Here is a 13,408-nt window from a genome sequence, read left to right on the forward strand (position 1 = left end):
CCATTGTGTTATATGTATACATTATTGTGGCTTACGTTTCAGGTTATTGTGTAATATGTATTCATCATTGTGTTTAATATATTAGATAATTTGTTGGTATTTTTCATTATATTTACATATTATTACACAACAACGTTATTACTATTTAAAAAAAACACAATGATCAGTTGAAAGACACAATGACGAAACAACACATTGATTTCACCAATGTTGTTTGTGAAGAAGAAGGATAGAAGTATGAGAATGTGCATAGACTATCGCAAGCTGAATAAGCTTACGATAAAGAATAGATATCATTTGCCAAGGAAAAATGATCAGTTTGACCATCTGTAAGGTTTAAGTTGGTTCTCAAGGATATTTCTCAGATCAGGCAATCATCAGCTGAAAGTGAAAGAGGCAGATATCCCTAAAACAGCGTTCCGGACACGATATGGACACTACGAGTTCCTCGTGATGTCATTTGGTCTAACGAATGCTCCTACAACATTTATGAATATGATGAATAGGGTGTGTCGGCCAATGTTGGATAAGTCAGTTATCGTCTTCATCGATGATATATTAATTTATTCCAGAAGCGAGTCTGATCATGCCGAGCATCTGAGAGAGGTGTTGGAGACTCTGAAGAAAGAAAAGTTGTACGCTAAGTTTTCGAAATGCACGTTCTGGTTACGAGAAGTGCAATTTCTAGATCACGTGATTATTTCTGAAGGGATTACCATGGACCCAGCTAAGATAGAGGCGATAACGAATTGGAAGACTCCATAGAATCTGACTGATATACGAAGCTTCTTAGGGTTAGCTGGGTTCTCCAAGACAGCCGGCCGTTGACCGGTATAACCCGAAAGTCAGTAGTATTCAGTTGGGGAAAGTTTCAAGAAGAAGTCTTTGAGGAATTAAAGAAAAGACTCACGCAAGCTCCAATCCTTTCTTTACCCAATGGTGACGAGGATCTGGTTGTTTGTACTGATGCTTCGCATCGTGGGTTAGGTTGCGTGTTGATGCAACGAGGAAAAGTGATAGCTTACGCGTCTAGACAGCTGAAAGTCCATGAGAATAATTATCTGACGCATGATTTAGAACAAGCAGCAGTAGTGCATGCTCTCAAGATATGGAGGCATTATCTGTATGGTACTAAGTGCACCATTTATACGAATCATAAAAATTTAAAGTACTTCTTCGAATAGAAGGAATTGAATATGAGGCAGAGAAGGTGGTTAGAATTGATAAAGGATTATGACTACATCATTAAATACTATCATGTTAAAGCTAATGTGGTTGCCGATACGCTAAGCCGTAAGAATGAGGAAGTCATTGCAACAGTAAAGTCATACCAGCTAATTATGAACTCAAGTCTTTTTTGAAGAAATCATCAAAGTGCAGTCAGAAGTGCTGGTATACGGGAGACTAGTAAAGAAAGAGAGAATTTTCGGTCAGCAAGATTAGTTGATGGAAAACACGCATGGTGTGAAAACTAGGTTTGACCGTATATGGATCCCACGCCATGGAGGTCTTAGAGGTCGAATCTTAGACGAAGCTCATAATCGAGATATTCAATCAATCCAAGATCCAACAAAATGTACCAGGATTTGAAAAGAGATTACCGGTGGCCAGGAATGAAAAATGATGTGGTGGATTATGTTATTAAGTGCTTAACTTGTTTACAAGTCAAAGCCGTACACCAGAAAACTTATGGAAAGATGCAACCGCTAGAGATACCTGAATGGAAATGGGAACACATCACCAAGGATTTCATAACTAAGCTACCTCTTACAGCAAAGCATCATGATACAATCTAGGTGAATGTGGACCGTTTGACCAAAAGTGCTTAATTTCTGCCTATACGAGAGGCCATCTCGTCAGAAACGTTAGCAAGTTTGTTCATTAAGGAGGTTGTGTCTAAGCATAGAGTACCGTTATCAATCGTGTCCGGTAGAGATACTCGGTTTACTTCGAGGTTTTGGAAGCAGTTCCATGAAGCCATGGGGACCAGATTGAACATCAGTCGGGCGTATCATCCTCAAACAGATGGACAGTATGAAAGGACGATCCAAACCCTTGAGGATATGCTACATGCTTGCGTTCTAGACTTTGGAGGAAGTTGGGATGATCATCTGCATCTGGCAGAGTTCTCCTATAACAGTAGTTACTATTCAAGTATTGGTATGACACTGTTTGAAATTCTTTATGCTAGATTATGTAGAACTCCGGTTTGTTGGGGAGAGATTGGTCAGAAAGAAATGGGGAGCCTAGAGGTTGTTCAAGAAACCTCTTCAAAGTTCGATCAGATTAAGGCAAGAATGAAAGCTGCTCAAGACAGACAGAAGTCGTATGCTGATATGTGGCGACGACCGATCGAGTTTAACGTTGGTGACAATGTGATGCTCAATTTCTCTCCTTGGAAGGGAATTATCCGTTTTAGGAAAAGGGGAAAGTTGAGTCCAAGGTACATTGGACCTTTTAAGATTATAGATCGCGTGGGTGAAGTGGCTTACAAGCTGGATTTACCCGAGGAGTTAGAGGGAATTCATTCAAACATCCATGTTTCTCATCTGAGAAAATGTCTAGCTGATGACACGTCTCACGTGCCATTGATGGACATCGAGGTTGATGAACGATTAAACTACATTGAGCAACCGACAGAGATTGTTGATCGCAAGGAGAAGCAACTTCGTCGCAAGGTTATACCTTTGGTGAAAGTGATATGGAAGCATCGCAAGGGATCAGATGCTACTTGGGAAGCTGAGGATGAGATGCGCAAGTTCTACCCTAATCTGTTTAAGTAATAGTTAGGTGTCGAGACGAAAACTGTTTAAGGAGGGAAGACTTGTAACACCCTAAATTTCGTAATAATAAATAAAGAAAGTTGATGATCTGAAGCGCGTGTTACTATTTAATTAAGATTAAATAAAAGAAAAGTGTATGCACTTGGATAGTTAAAAATGGAATAAAGGATGGGATGGGCCTTAGGTCCATGGGCTTAAGAGAGTATAGATACTCCCTTAAACCTCCCTAAAACCCTAGATCCTCATTTCCATCTTTCCATAATCTCTATACACTCAAAACACACACACACACACCTACATCTTACGGCCAAGACAGAGAGAGAGAGAGAGAGAGGTTCAAGAGCAGACCGAACTTGGATTCTTGATAGATCTTTAATATACAAGCTAAATACAAGATTCAAGGTTCATAAAAAAGCTAACCGAGACCAAACGAACACATAAAGGTATGTTCTGTATATTAAAGTTTATGTTTTTATGAACGTTTTTCCTTGAAACTTAAAACTTGAGTAGATCGGGTATAAACGAAACATAAAGTAGCAAACTTGATTTTAAAATGAACTTAAAGAAACTACGGCTATAAACGGCTCGTTTAAAGAAAACCCTAGATCTAGATTTGAATGTTTGCGCCTAAAGGTCCAAACTTTATGATCTTTCAGGTCAAGTTTGGCTAAAAACGTAAACGGGAATGCTTATGGATTAATACCGAGCCATAACGAGGTGTTAGGGTCAAAATGAGTAGATATAACGTTGATAATGGACCAAACCGAGACTTAATGTTTAAATAAAGTGCAGCTCACTCGATTACAAAGCCCTTAATCGCTTACAATGTCCAAAGTCGCTTACATTGGACTTGTCGCATACAGTAGGATCGATTACATCATATAATCATTACATTAGCCCTAGTCGCATACAATTAGACTTGCTTACATCCCAGGGAACTTGCTTACAATATGATTCGATTACATCTATGTAATTGATTACAAGAGGAACTCGATTACACCACTATACTCGCATACAATGCATGAGTCGCTTACAATGCATGAGTTCGATCGCAATGAACTCAGTTACATTGAGTTCGATTACTAGTTATGTTCGATCACATATACGTAGTCGATTACATTGAACTCGATCACCTTATACTCGATTACAATAAGGACTCGATTAGAATGAACATATTCGCTTACATTGATGGTCATCGATTACTTTTGGAACTCGAATACAATCAGTTGGACCGCTTACCTTGAAATTGGATTAAATTAGGCTTGCTTACAACCAAGATAACCGAATACATAGAGATACCCGCTTACACAACCCATGGTTCGTTTACAATGTAACTCGCTTACATAGGAAACTCGCTCACATGTAACTCGCTTACATGATAAGCCCGATTACAAAGGAGACCCGATTACAAGGCTATGCTCGATTACATCCTTAACTCGAATACCTTTAATGTGTTCGATTTCATAAGAGACCCGGTCATGGGGGACTCGAATACAATGAGCATAGTGGGGTACTTTGATGTTACGTACACAACATATATGTACACTCGGGCCTAGTACCATATGTATATATTGTTGGAATCGTTCTGCCCAAGACACATATTAAAGTTGATGTAGCTAGTACGTTATGATCCAAGTCGGGTCATACCCAATAATAAGATAGACAAACACCCACGATATTTGTTTTAAGATATGATCTAATAAATAAATATCAGCATTCACGACATTTAAAAAACTGGTTTCTAAATATTTTGCACTTGTGTGATAAATAAATTATATGGATAATTTATAGAGAGATATTTTATAATGTTATTCAAGTTGGTTAAATAACATGATGCATGTTACTTACAATTGTTATGTTACATTTTATTATTATGTAACAAATATAACATAAGTAATTATCTTGAAAGGGTTTGAATATTTAGGAGGAAATATCTTTCTCTCTCATCTATTTATTAATGAATCTTTTCAAGTACATGCAAAAAAAGAGATTGGCCAAGAGAAGTGTGAAAAGGTTGTAACATTTCTCTTTCTCTCTCACACACAAAAGCAAGTAAACTCCATCTTTCTTCTTGAGATTTTCGGCCAAGAACAAGAAGGAACAAGAAGGAGTTTCAAGTGAGTAAATCCTAGCAAATCAAGGGTGTCTTGTTGGTGGCTTGTGGGTATACAAGCTTGAGTATCTTCTACTTTGAAGACTAGCCACTCAATCATCATCTCCTTCATATTTCTTAGCATCTTGAAGGTATAGTATGCTAAATACCCACCCTATGGTTGTTTTGATAGCATGTGTTTCGTATATTGATCCGGGCATTGGGTTTATCTATATAAAATCGGTTTATATTTATCAAACTAACAAGATTTAAAACTTTATTATCCGCTGCGTTTTTCATATAAATAAGTTTATATGACTTTGTTATTCTTGTTAAAACCCAACAATGGCATCAAGAGCCGCTTATACGGATACATGCTTCATAGATCTAAAAATTTTCGGGTTTTATGGTGTGGTTCACCATATGGCCAAAATTTTTTTGGCTTTTGGTTACCCCTTGTTTCCTCAAGATTATACTTTACATGCATGTGGTAATCTTGAAGAATTAAGTCATATGGATGATTAAATATTTTGTTTGGACAAAACCCGAAATTTTTGGTTTGGTTAACCTTTGCCGAAAGTTTTATGGGTAAAAGGGGAACAATTTTGGTCTTCTAAGACCTTGCATATTTGGATGTGCATTTGGATGTTCGTAACCTAACCATGACCTTTTGGATGTGTGTTTGTGTTGTGATTTATTCGGTTTATTCAATATGGTTGTAATATTAATTTATTTGGGTTTGTAATCTATTTATTCATTTCATATTGGTTTGTAATAATAAGTAAATTAGTTGTATTTCTTTTACTAGAAAAAAATGTATTAGGATATATTTTTTGTAAAAGAAGAAGCAACAAAGTTACGGTTTTGGTTTTGGGCCTTTATGGACTTCATAGTCCAAGATGGGATTTTAGCCCAATAATCAAAGCACAAACTTGGAGGCCCATGGAAGCTAGGAGCTGAAGTTGGAGCCCAATTGGAAGCCCAAATAAAGTGGAAGAGTCACAACACATGGTGGACACTTGAAGCATATGGATGTCGGATCAAGTGGGAGTTCACCGACACATGCCTTGTGTCATTCTCGTCTCTTAGGAGAGACCTTTTGGCTATGGTTATGGACTTGTGGTTGTTTTATTTATGCTTGTTTGGTTGATTTATATTTTGTTTTGCATATGGATTGTTAACAATTAAAATCAAAAACTTGCATAAAATTGGTTCCTTAGAAATCATTAGGTAATAAGATTGGTTTTATTAAAGGTTAATGATTTCAAAATAAAATGGGTTTTATTATAAGGAACTTTGAAAATTGGTTTTCAAACAAAGTACCATACATTTAAATGCATGCAAATGCAAGGTACAAAATAGTTTTCCAATCTAGAATTTAGAAAACTTAAATCCCTATTAAAACAAGTTTAACACCATCCTTTTATACCACACTAGAATCACTTGGGAACTCGATGTGGGATAAAGGTCACCTAACCACATTGGAGAAACTTGTGAGTTTAAGGTGGGTTTGCCATATTTGTGGGATAAAGGTGACCTAACCACTTGTATGTGTAAATTCACACGTGTGTGTAAGTAGGACGACTTAATTTGGAAACCATGTGAATAGGGTCACCGAAGCATGGCGTACAAAGGTGTTAATGGGATTAAACATGACAACTAAACATATGATGTTTAACCGATCCCATAAAACTAGAAGTTGCAAAGGGTTGCAATCGTCAAGCGTTGACTACCTTGTTAATTCAATAGTAGGATAAAGGTCACCTAACTACTATGTGAATGTAACGTTGGGTTCTAGGTTTTTAATACCGAGCCATAACGAGGTGTTAGGGTCAAAATGAGTAGATATAACGTTGATAATGGACCAAACCGAGACTTAATGTTTAAATAAAGTGCAGCTCACTCGATTACAAAGCCCTTAATCGCTTACAATGTCCAAAGTCGCTTACATTGGACTTGTCGCATACAGTAGGATCGATTACATCATATAATCATTACATTAGCCCTAGTCGCATACAATTAGACTTGCTTACATCCCAGGGAACTTGCTTACAATATGATTCGATTACATCTATGTAATTGATTACAAGAGGAACTCGATTACACCACTATACTCGCATACAATGCATGAGTCGCTTACAATGCATGAGTTCGATCGCAATGAACTCAGTTACATTGAGTTCGATTACTAGTTATGTTCGATCACATATACGTAGTCGATTACATTGAACTCGATCACCTTATACTCGATTAGAATTTAGAAAACTTAAATCCCTATTAAAACAAGTTTAACACCATCCTTTTATACCACACTAGAATCACTTGGGAACTCGATGTGGGATAAAGGTCACCTAACCACATTGGAGAAACTTGTGAGTTTAAGGTGGGTTTGCCATATTTGTGGGATAAAGGTGACCTAACCACTTGTATGTGTAAATTCACACGTGTGTGTAAGTAGGACGACTTAATTTGGAAACCATGTGAATAGGGTCACCGAAGCATGGCGTACAAAGGTGTTAATGGGATTAAACATGACAACTAAACATATGATGTTTAACCGATCCCATAAAACTAGAAGTTGCAAAGGGTTGCAATCGTCAAGCGTTGACTACCTTGTTAATTCAATAGTAGGATAAAGGTCACCTAACTACTATGTGAATGTAACGTTGGGTTCTAGGTTTTTAATATTTAATTGTCTTGGAGACATAAAGGGTATTAACGATTAAAATTGATTAATGATATCGAAAATACTAAAAGTGAACTTTGTTAAATTGTGTAGATGGCCGCAATCAATAATCCACCTAACGTAATAATCCCACCCGTGCATAACCTATCACTAAGAGCTATACTTGATAAGGATCGTCTTAATTACAACAATTTTATGTATTGGTATCGAAACTTGAGAATAGTTCTCAAACAAGAAAAGAAATCCTATATATTGGACGATCCTATTCCCGATGAACCTGATGTAACGACTTAGATGCCTACAACGTTTGGTTAAAATACACCGAGGATTCGGTGCAATTTTCTTGACTCATGTTAGGAACAATGATTCTCGAGATCCAAAAGGATTCAAGAACCATGGGGCATATGACATGATCACCCAGCATAAGGAAATGTTCCTTACTCAAGCTAGGGTGGAACGCTTCGAAACGGTTTGAGCGTTTCATGCATTTCGTATGGAAGAAACCCAATATGTCTCATCTTATGTGCTTAAGATGAAAAGCCACATTGATCGGCTTGAACGGCTTAATTGTCCCGTCTCAATAGAGTTAGCCACATATATGATCTTTAATGGCTTAACTAAAAGTTTTGAGACATTTGTCATGAATTATAACATGAATGGATGGGACAAAAGCATTGGTGAGCTTCACGCAATGCTCAAGACAGCAGGAGCCGGAATGGGTAAAAAGGTTTTACCCGTTCTCACTATCAATGAAGGTGGCTTTAAGAAGAGGCATCACCCGGAACCTAAAGCAAAGGTTGCTAATGGTAAAGGGAAAGTCAATGGAAGGTTCAAAGGAAAGGCAAAGGAGGAACCAACCAAACCAAAGGAGAAGAAGCTATAGGTTAGCTCGGAGGTTCCGTGCTTTAGTTGTGGTGAGATAGGACATTGGATGAGGAATTGCCCAACCTATCTCAAGGAGTTGAAAGCTAAGAGGGATGCGGGGCAAACCTCAGGTACAACTTTCATGATCCACATTGATCTTAATAATATTTCTTCTAATACATGGGTGTTGGATACCGGATGTGGAACTCATATATGCAATTTATTGCAGGAGTTCAAAAGAAGAAGTGACTTCAAGAAAGGAGATATAAGTCTCTTCATGGGAAATGGAGCAAAGGTTGACGTCCAAGCCCGAGGAGATTATGTTTTGAAGCTTCCAAATGATTTGGAAGTTGTTTTGAAAAACATTTTGTATGCTCCTACTTTGACTAGGAACATTATCTCTATTTCTTTATTAAGACAATTTGGTTATGATTTAAAGTTTGTAAACCATTGTTAAACCAACGATTCAATCCAGATCTATAAAAGATTAACCTAGATCTAAATCGTAATAGGATATAGTTCATGATTACTATTAATTAGGTTATGTATTATGTATATTATTTGTATTAGGTGAATATATATTAATAGATTAACGAAGCTTTGATCGAGAGTGAAATTGGACAGAGTATTTTACTTTAAATCAAAAACTTAAATTAAACAGAGGGTAACACCTCTATATATAGAAGACATTTCTAGTTCGTTACACATTCCGTAATGAACTAGACTCCTGCTTCGTTACATTACAATAAATAATAAACATTAACGAACTGCCTCCTAATTCTTTAAACGTTCTTAACGAATTAGAAGGTAACTCAACTTAACATCTTGTTCGTTAAACATCCTTAATGAACTAGACTGTTCTTTAACGAACTAACTTAATATAATAATAACTTTTACATTAAAATAAACGATAATTACAAAGACTCTAGACGCAATGCCGTGTACTAACAACGATGGTATTTATATTTTCATGAATGATATCTTTTATTTTAAAGCCATGCCGTCTAATGGCATTTATGAATTAGTTCATGATAACACATCTATTGATAACTCGTTGTACCAATATAGCACCAAAAGACTCAAATTGGATTTGAGTAAGACTTATCTTTGGCATTGTCGCCTTGGTCACATAAACAAAGATCGCTTTCATACACTTCAAAAGAATGGTCTTTTGGAATCAAATGATGATTCATTGATAAGTGTGAATCTTTTTTGCAAGGAAATATGACCAAGAAAACCTTTAGTGGAACTAATGAAAGGGCGAAAGACTTATTAGGTATCATACATTCGGATGTATGTGGTCTTTTTAAGACAATGACAAGGAATGGTGAAAGATACTTCATTACCTTTACCGTCGATTATAGTCGTTATGGGTATGTGTACTTGTTAAGACACAAAGATGAAGCCTTTGAAATGTTCAAAGTCTTCCAAAATGAAGTACAAAATCAACTCAATAAAACAATCAAAGTACTACGTTCCGATAGAGGAGGTGAATACCTCAATGATGCCTTTCTAGATCATCTTAGGAGATGTGGGATCATCTCACAACTTACTCCACCCGAAACAGCACAACATAATGGTGTGTCTGAAAGGAGGAATCGAACTCTATTAGATATGGTTTGATCTATGATGGCTAGAAGAACATTGCCTCTATCATTTTGGGGTTTCGCATTGCTCTCGGCAGCCTGTATTTTAAATATGGCACCAACCAAGAAAGTGGACAAGACACCTTTTGAAATATGGCATGGAAGGGTTCTATCATTATCATATTTAAAGGTATGGGGTTGTGAGGCTTATGTTAAGCACAACACCCAAAACAAACTTGAAAGTCGATCCACTAAGTGTATCTTTGTAAGATATCCCAAAGACTCTATGGGATATTATTTCTACAACCCAACCGAGCAAAAGGTGTTTATTGCTCGAAAGGCCGAGTTCTTGGAAACTAATTTCCTTATGGAAGGAACTAGTAGAACGGTGGAACTCGAGGAGGATCGAGAACCACAAGTTGATACACGGTTGGTTAATACTAGCAATCAACAAGAGGTTGTTGAGAATGATCAAATAGTTGATCAAGACACACAAAACGTTTGCAAATCTGGTAGAATTAGTAATCCACCCGAAATATATGGATTTTTCATGGATGGATGCTATGTGGTAGAGTCGGATGAACCCACCACATACCACGATGCAATGTCACAATCGGATTGTGAAAAATGGCTTGAAGCCATGAACTTTGAGATACAATCCATGCATGGCAACCAAGTATGGGATTTGGTTGTACTACCTCTTAACTCCAAGCCGGTTGGAAGTAAGTGGGTTTTCAAGAAGAAAACCGACATGCATGGAAACTTGGATACTTACAAAGCAAGACTTGTAGCAAAAGTTTTTACTCAAACTCAAGGGGTTGATTATGATGAGACCTTTTCGCCAGTGGCAATGCTAAAGTCTATTAGGATATTATTTGTCATAGCCGTATATTATAACTATGAGATTTGGCAAATGGATGTCAAAACCGCTTTTCTAAATGGACATATTGAGGAAGATGTCTATATGGTTCAGCCCGAACATTTTGTTGATCCACAACATCCTAATAAAGTATGCAAGTTAAATAAATCAATCTATAGATTGAAACAAGCATCTAGGAGTTGGAATCACCGTTTTGATGAAGAGGTTAGGAAATTTGGATTCATCAAGAACGCTGATGAGGCTTGTGTCTTTAAGAAAGCTAGTGGGAGCAACATTACTTTCTTAGTATTGTATGTTGATGACATACTACTATTTGGAAATGACATTCCAACCTTGGAAGGTGTAAAAGCCTGGCCTGGGAGTTGTTTTTCCATCAAGGATCTTGGTGAATTCGTCTATATTTTGGTAATAAAGATCTATAGGGATAGATCAAGGCATTTGATAGGTTTAAACCAAAGTGCATACATCGATAAAATCTTGAAATGGTTCAAGATGGAAAACTCTAAGAAAGGTTTGGTATCTATTCAAAGAGGAACCGTATTGAGTGTGACTCAATGTCCAAGCTCAAAGGATGAGCAAGAGAAAATGAAAGGAATCCCATACGCTTTGGCTATAGGATCCGTCATGTATGCAATGATATGCACTAGACCGGATGTGTCATGCGCTTTAAGCATGACAAGTAGATTCCAACATAATCCGGGAAGTAGCCATTGGATGGAGGTTAAGAGCATATTGAAATACCTTAGAAGGACTAAGGATATGTTTCTCATATATGGCTCTGGTGAGGAGGAACTCATTGTAAAGGGTTGCACGGATGCGAGTTTCCAAACTGATAGAGATGATTCTCGATCATAATCGGGATATGTTTTCGTTATGAATGGTGGTGCAATCTCTTAGAAGAGCGCAAAACAAGATGTGGTAGCATTGTCTACCACTGAATCGGAATACATCGCCGCCTCATTGGCAGCTCAAGAAGTTGCGTGGCTTAGAAATTTCATTGTCGACCTAGGGGTAGTCCGTACCATTCAGGAACCTCTAGAGATCTTTTGTGACAACGAGGGTGCGATTGCTCAAATCAAGGAACCCCGTGCACATCAAAAGACGAGGCACATTGAGCGGAGATTCAACTACATAAGAGATGAATTTGAAAAAGGAAAGATATGTATTCGCAAAGTTCACACTGATCAAAACATTGCGGATCCACTCACGAAGCTCCTTGAAAGGCCGAAGCATGAGGGTTATACTTGCGCCTTAGGACTTCGATATTCTAGTGATTGGATTTGATCTATTTTGTATTTGGATATTGGAACAATTGTTATTTTGACTCATTCATATGATTATGACATTTGAGTTATGTTCCATTTTAGCTTGTTTAAATCCGTGAATAAATTAATTATTCTAAATGTTCGTAGTCGTTCATATTTGTGGGAACAAATATGAGGGTAAGACTATTATGAACCTGGATTGGTGGATATTCATGAGGTATGAATATAAAGCAAGGGTTTGCTTCCAAGGTTCATAGATATTTATGGGATATAAATATTGGACTGACCTGCCCTCAAATTTTACTGAATGGAATCCTTGTGATTGGCGGTCATAAGTAAATTTAAGTAAAGGCGAATATCATAGTATCCTCTGACCTGAGATACATATTGGGTCTTGATATTCACCAATATATTATGCTTTGACTTAGTTCCTCGCTGCTCTGAAATATGACAGTACATAAGGCTAAGCTCAAGTGTAGTACGAGGTGATTGTGAGAGACGTATGTAGTCAATAGGGGATTTATCCCTCTTATTCATTGAGAGTTAGATGTTTACGGCCTGATAAGTTGAATCAACAGAGAATGATCACTCTACGTCTCTGGATTTGACATGACATCTGTGGCAAAAGGATAAATGATAGATTCACCTAAATCATTTTCAAGTGAGGGACTTGAAAAGGATGATGTTATTGAATGACACTTCGTCATACGTATTAGGGGTAGTAAACCGTTGTTAGGCGGTATTTTCTATTTGCATCAATCTTCTATGTATCTTGTGCAAGTGTGAGATTGTTGGAATCGGTCTGTCCAAGACAAATATTAGAGTTGATGTGGCTAGTACGTTATGATCCAAGTCGGGTCATACCCAATAACAAGCTAGACAAACGCCCACGATATTTGTTTTAAGATATGATCTAATAAATAAATATCAGCATTCACGACATTTAGAAAATTAGTTTCTAAATATTTGCACTTGTGTGATAAATAAATTATATGGATAATTTATTGAGAGATATTTTATAATGTTATTTAAGTTGGTTAAATAACATGATGCATGTTACTTACAATTGTTATGTTACATTTTATTATTATGTAACAAATATAACATAAGTAATTATCTTGAAAGGGTTTGAATATTTAGGAGGAAATATCTTTCTCTCTCATCTATTTATTAATACACATTTTCAAGAACATGCAAAAAAAGAGATTGGCCAAGAGAAGTGTGAAAAGGTTGTAACATTTCTCTTTCTCTC

The sequence above is a fragment of the Bidens hawaiensis genome, unplaced genomic scaffold (assembly GCF_021521415.1).
Source record: "Bidens hawaiensis isolate Kalapana, Puna unplaced genomic scaffold, B.hawaiensis_p1.1 tig00003058_1, whole genome shotgun sequence".
In the NCBI taxonomy this organism is placed as follows: Eukaryota; Viridiplantae; Streptophyta; class Magnoliopsida; order Asterales; family Asteraceae; genus Bidens; species Bidens hawaiensis.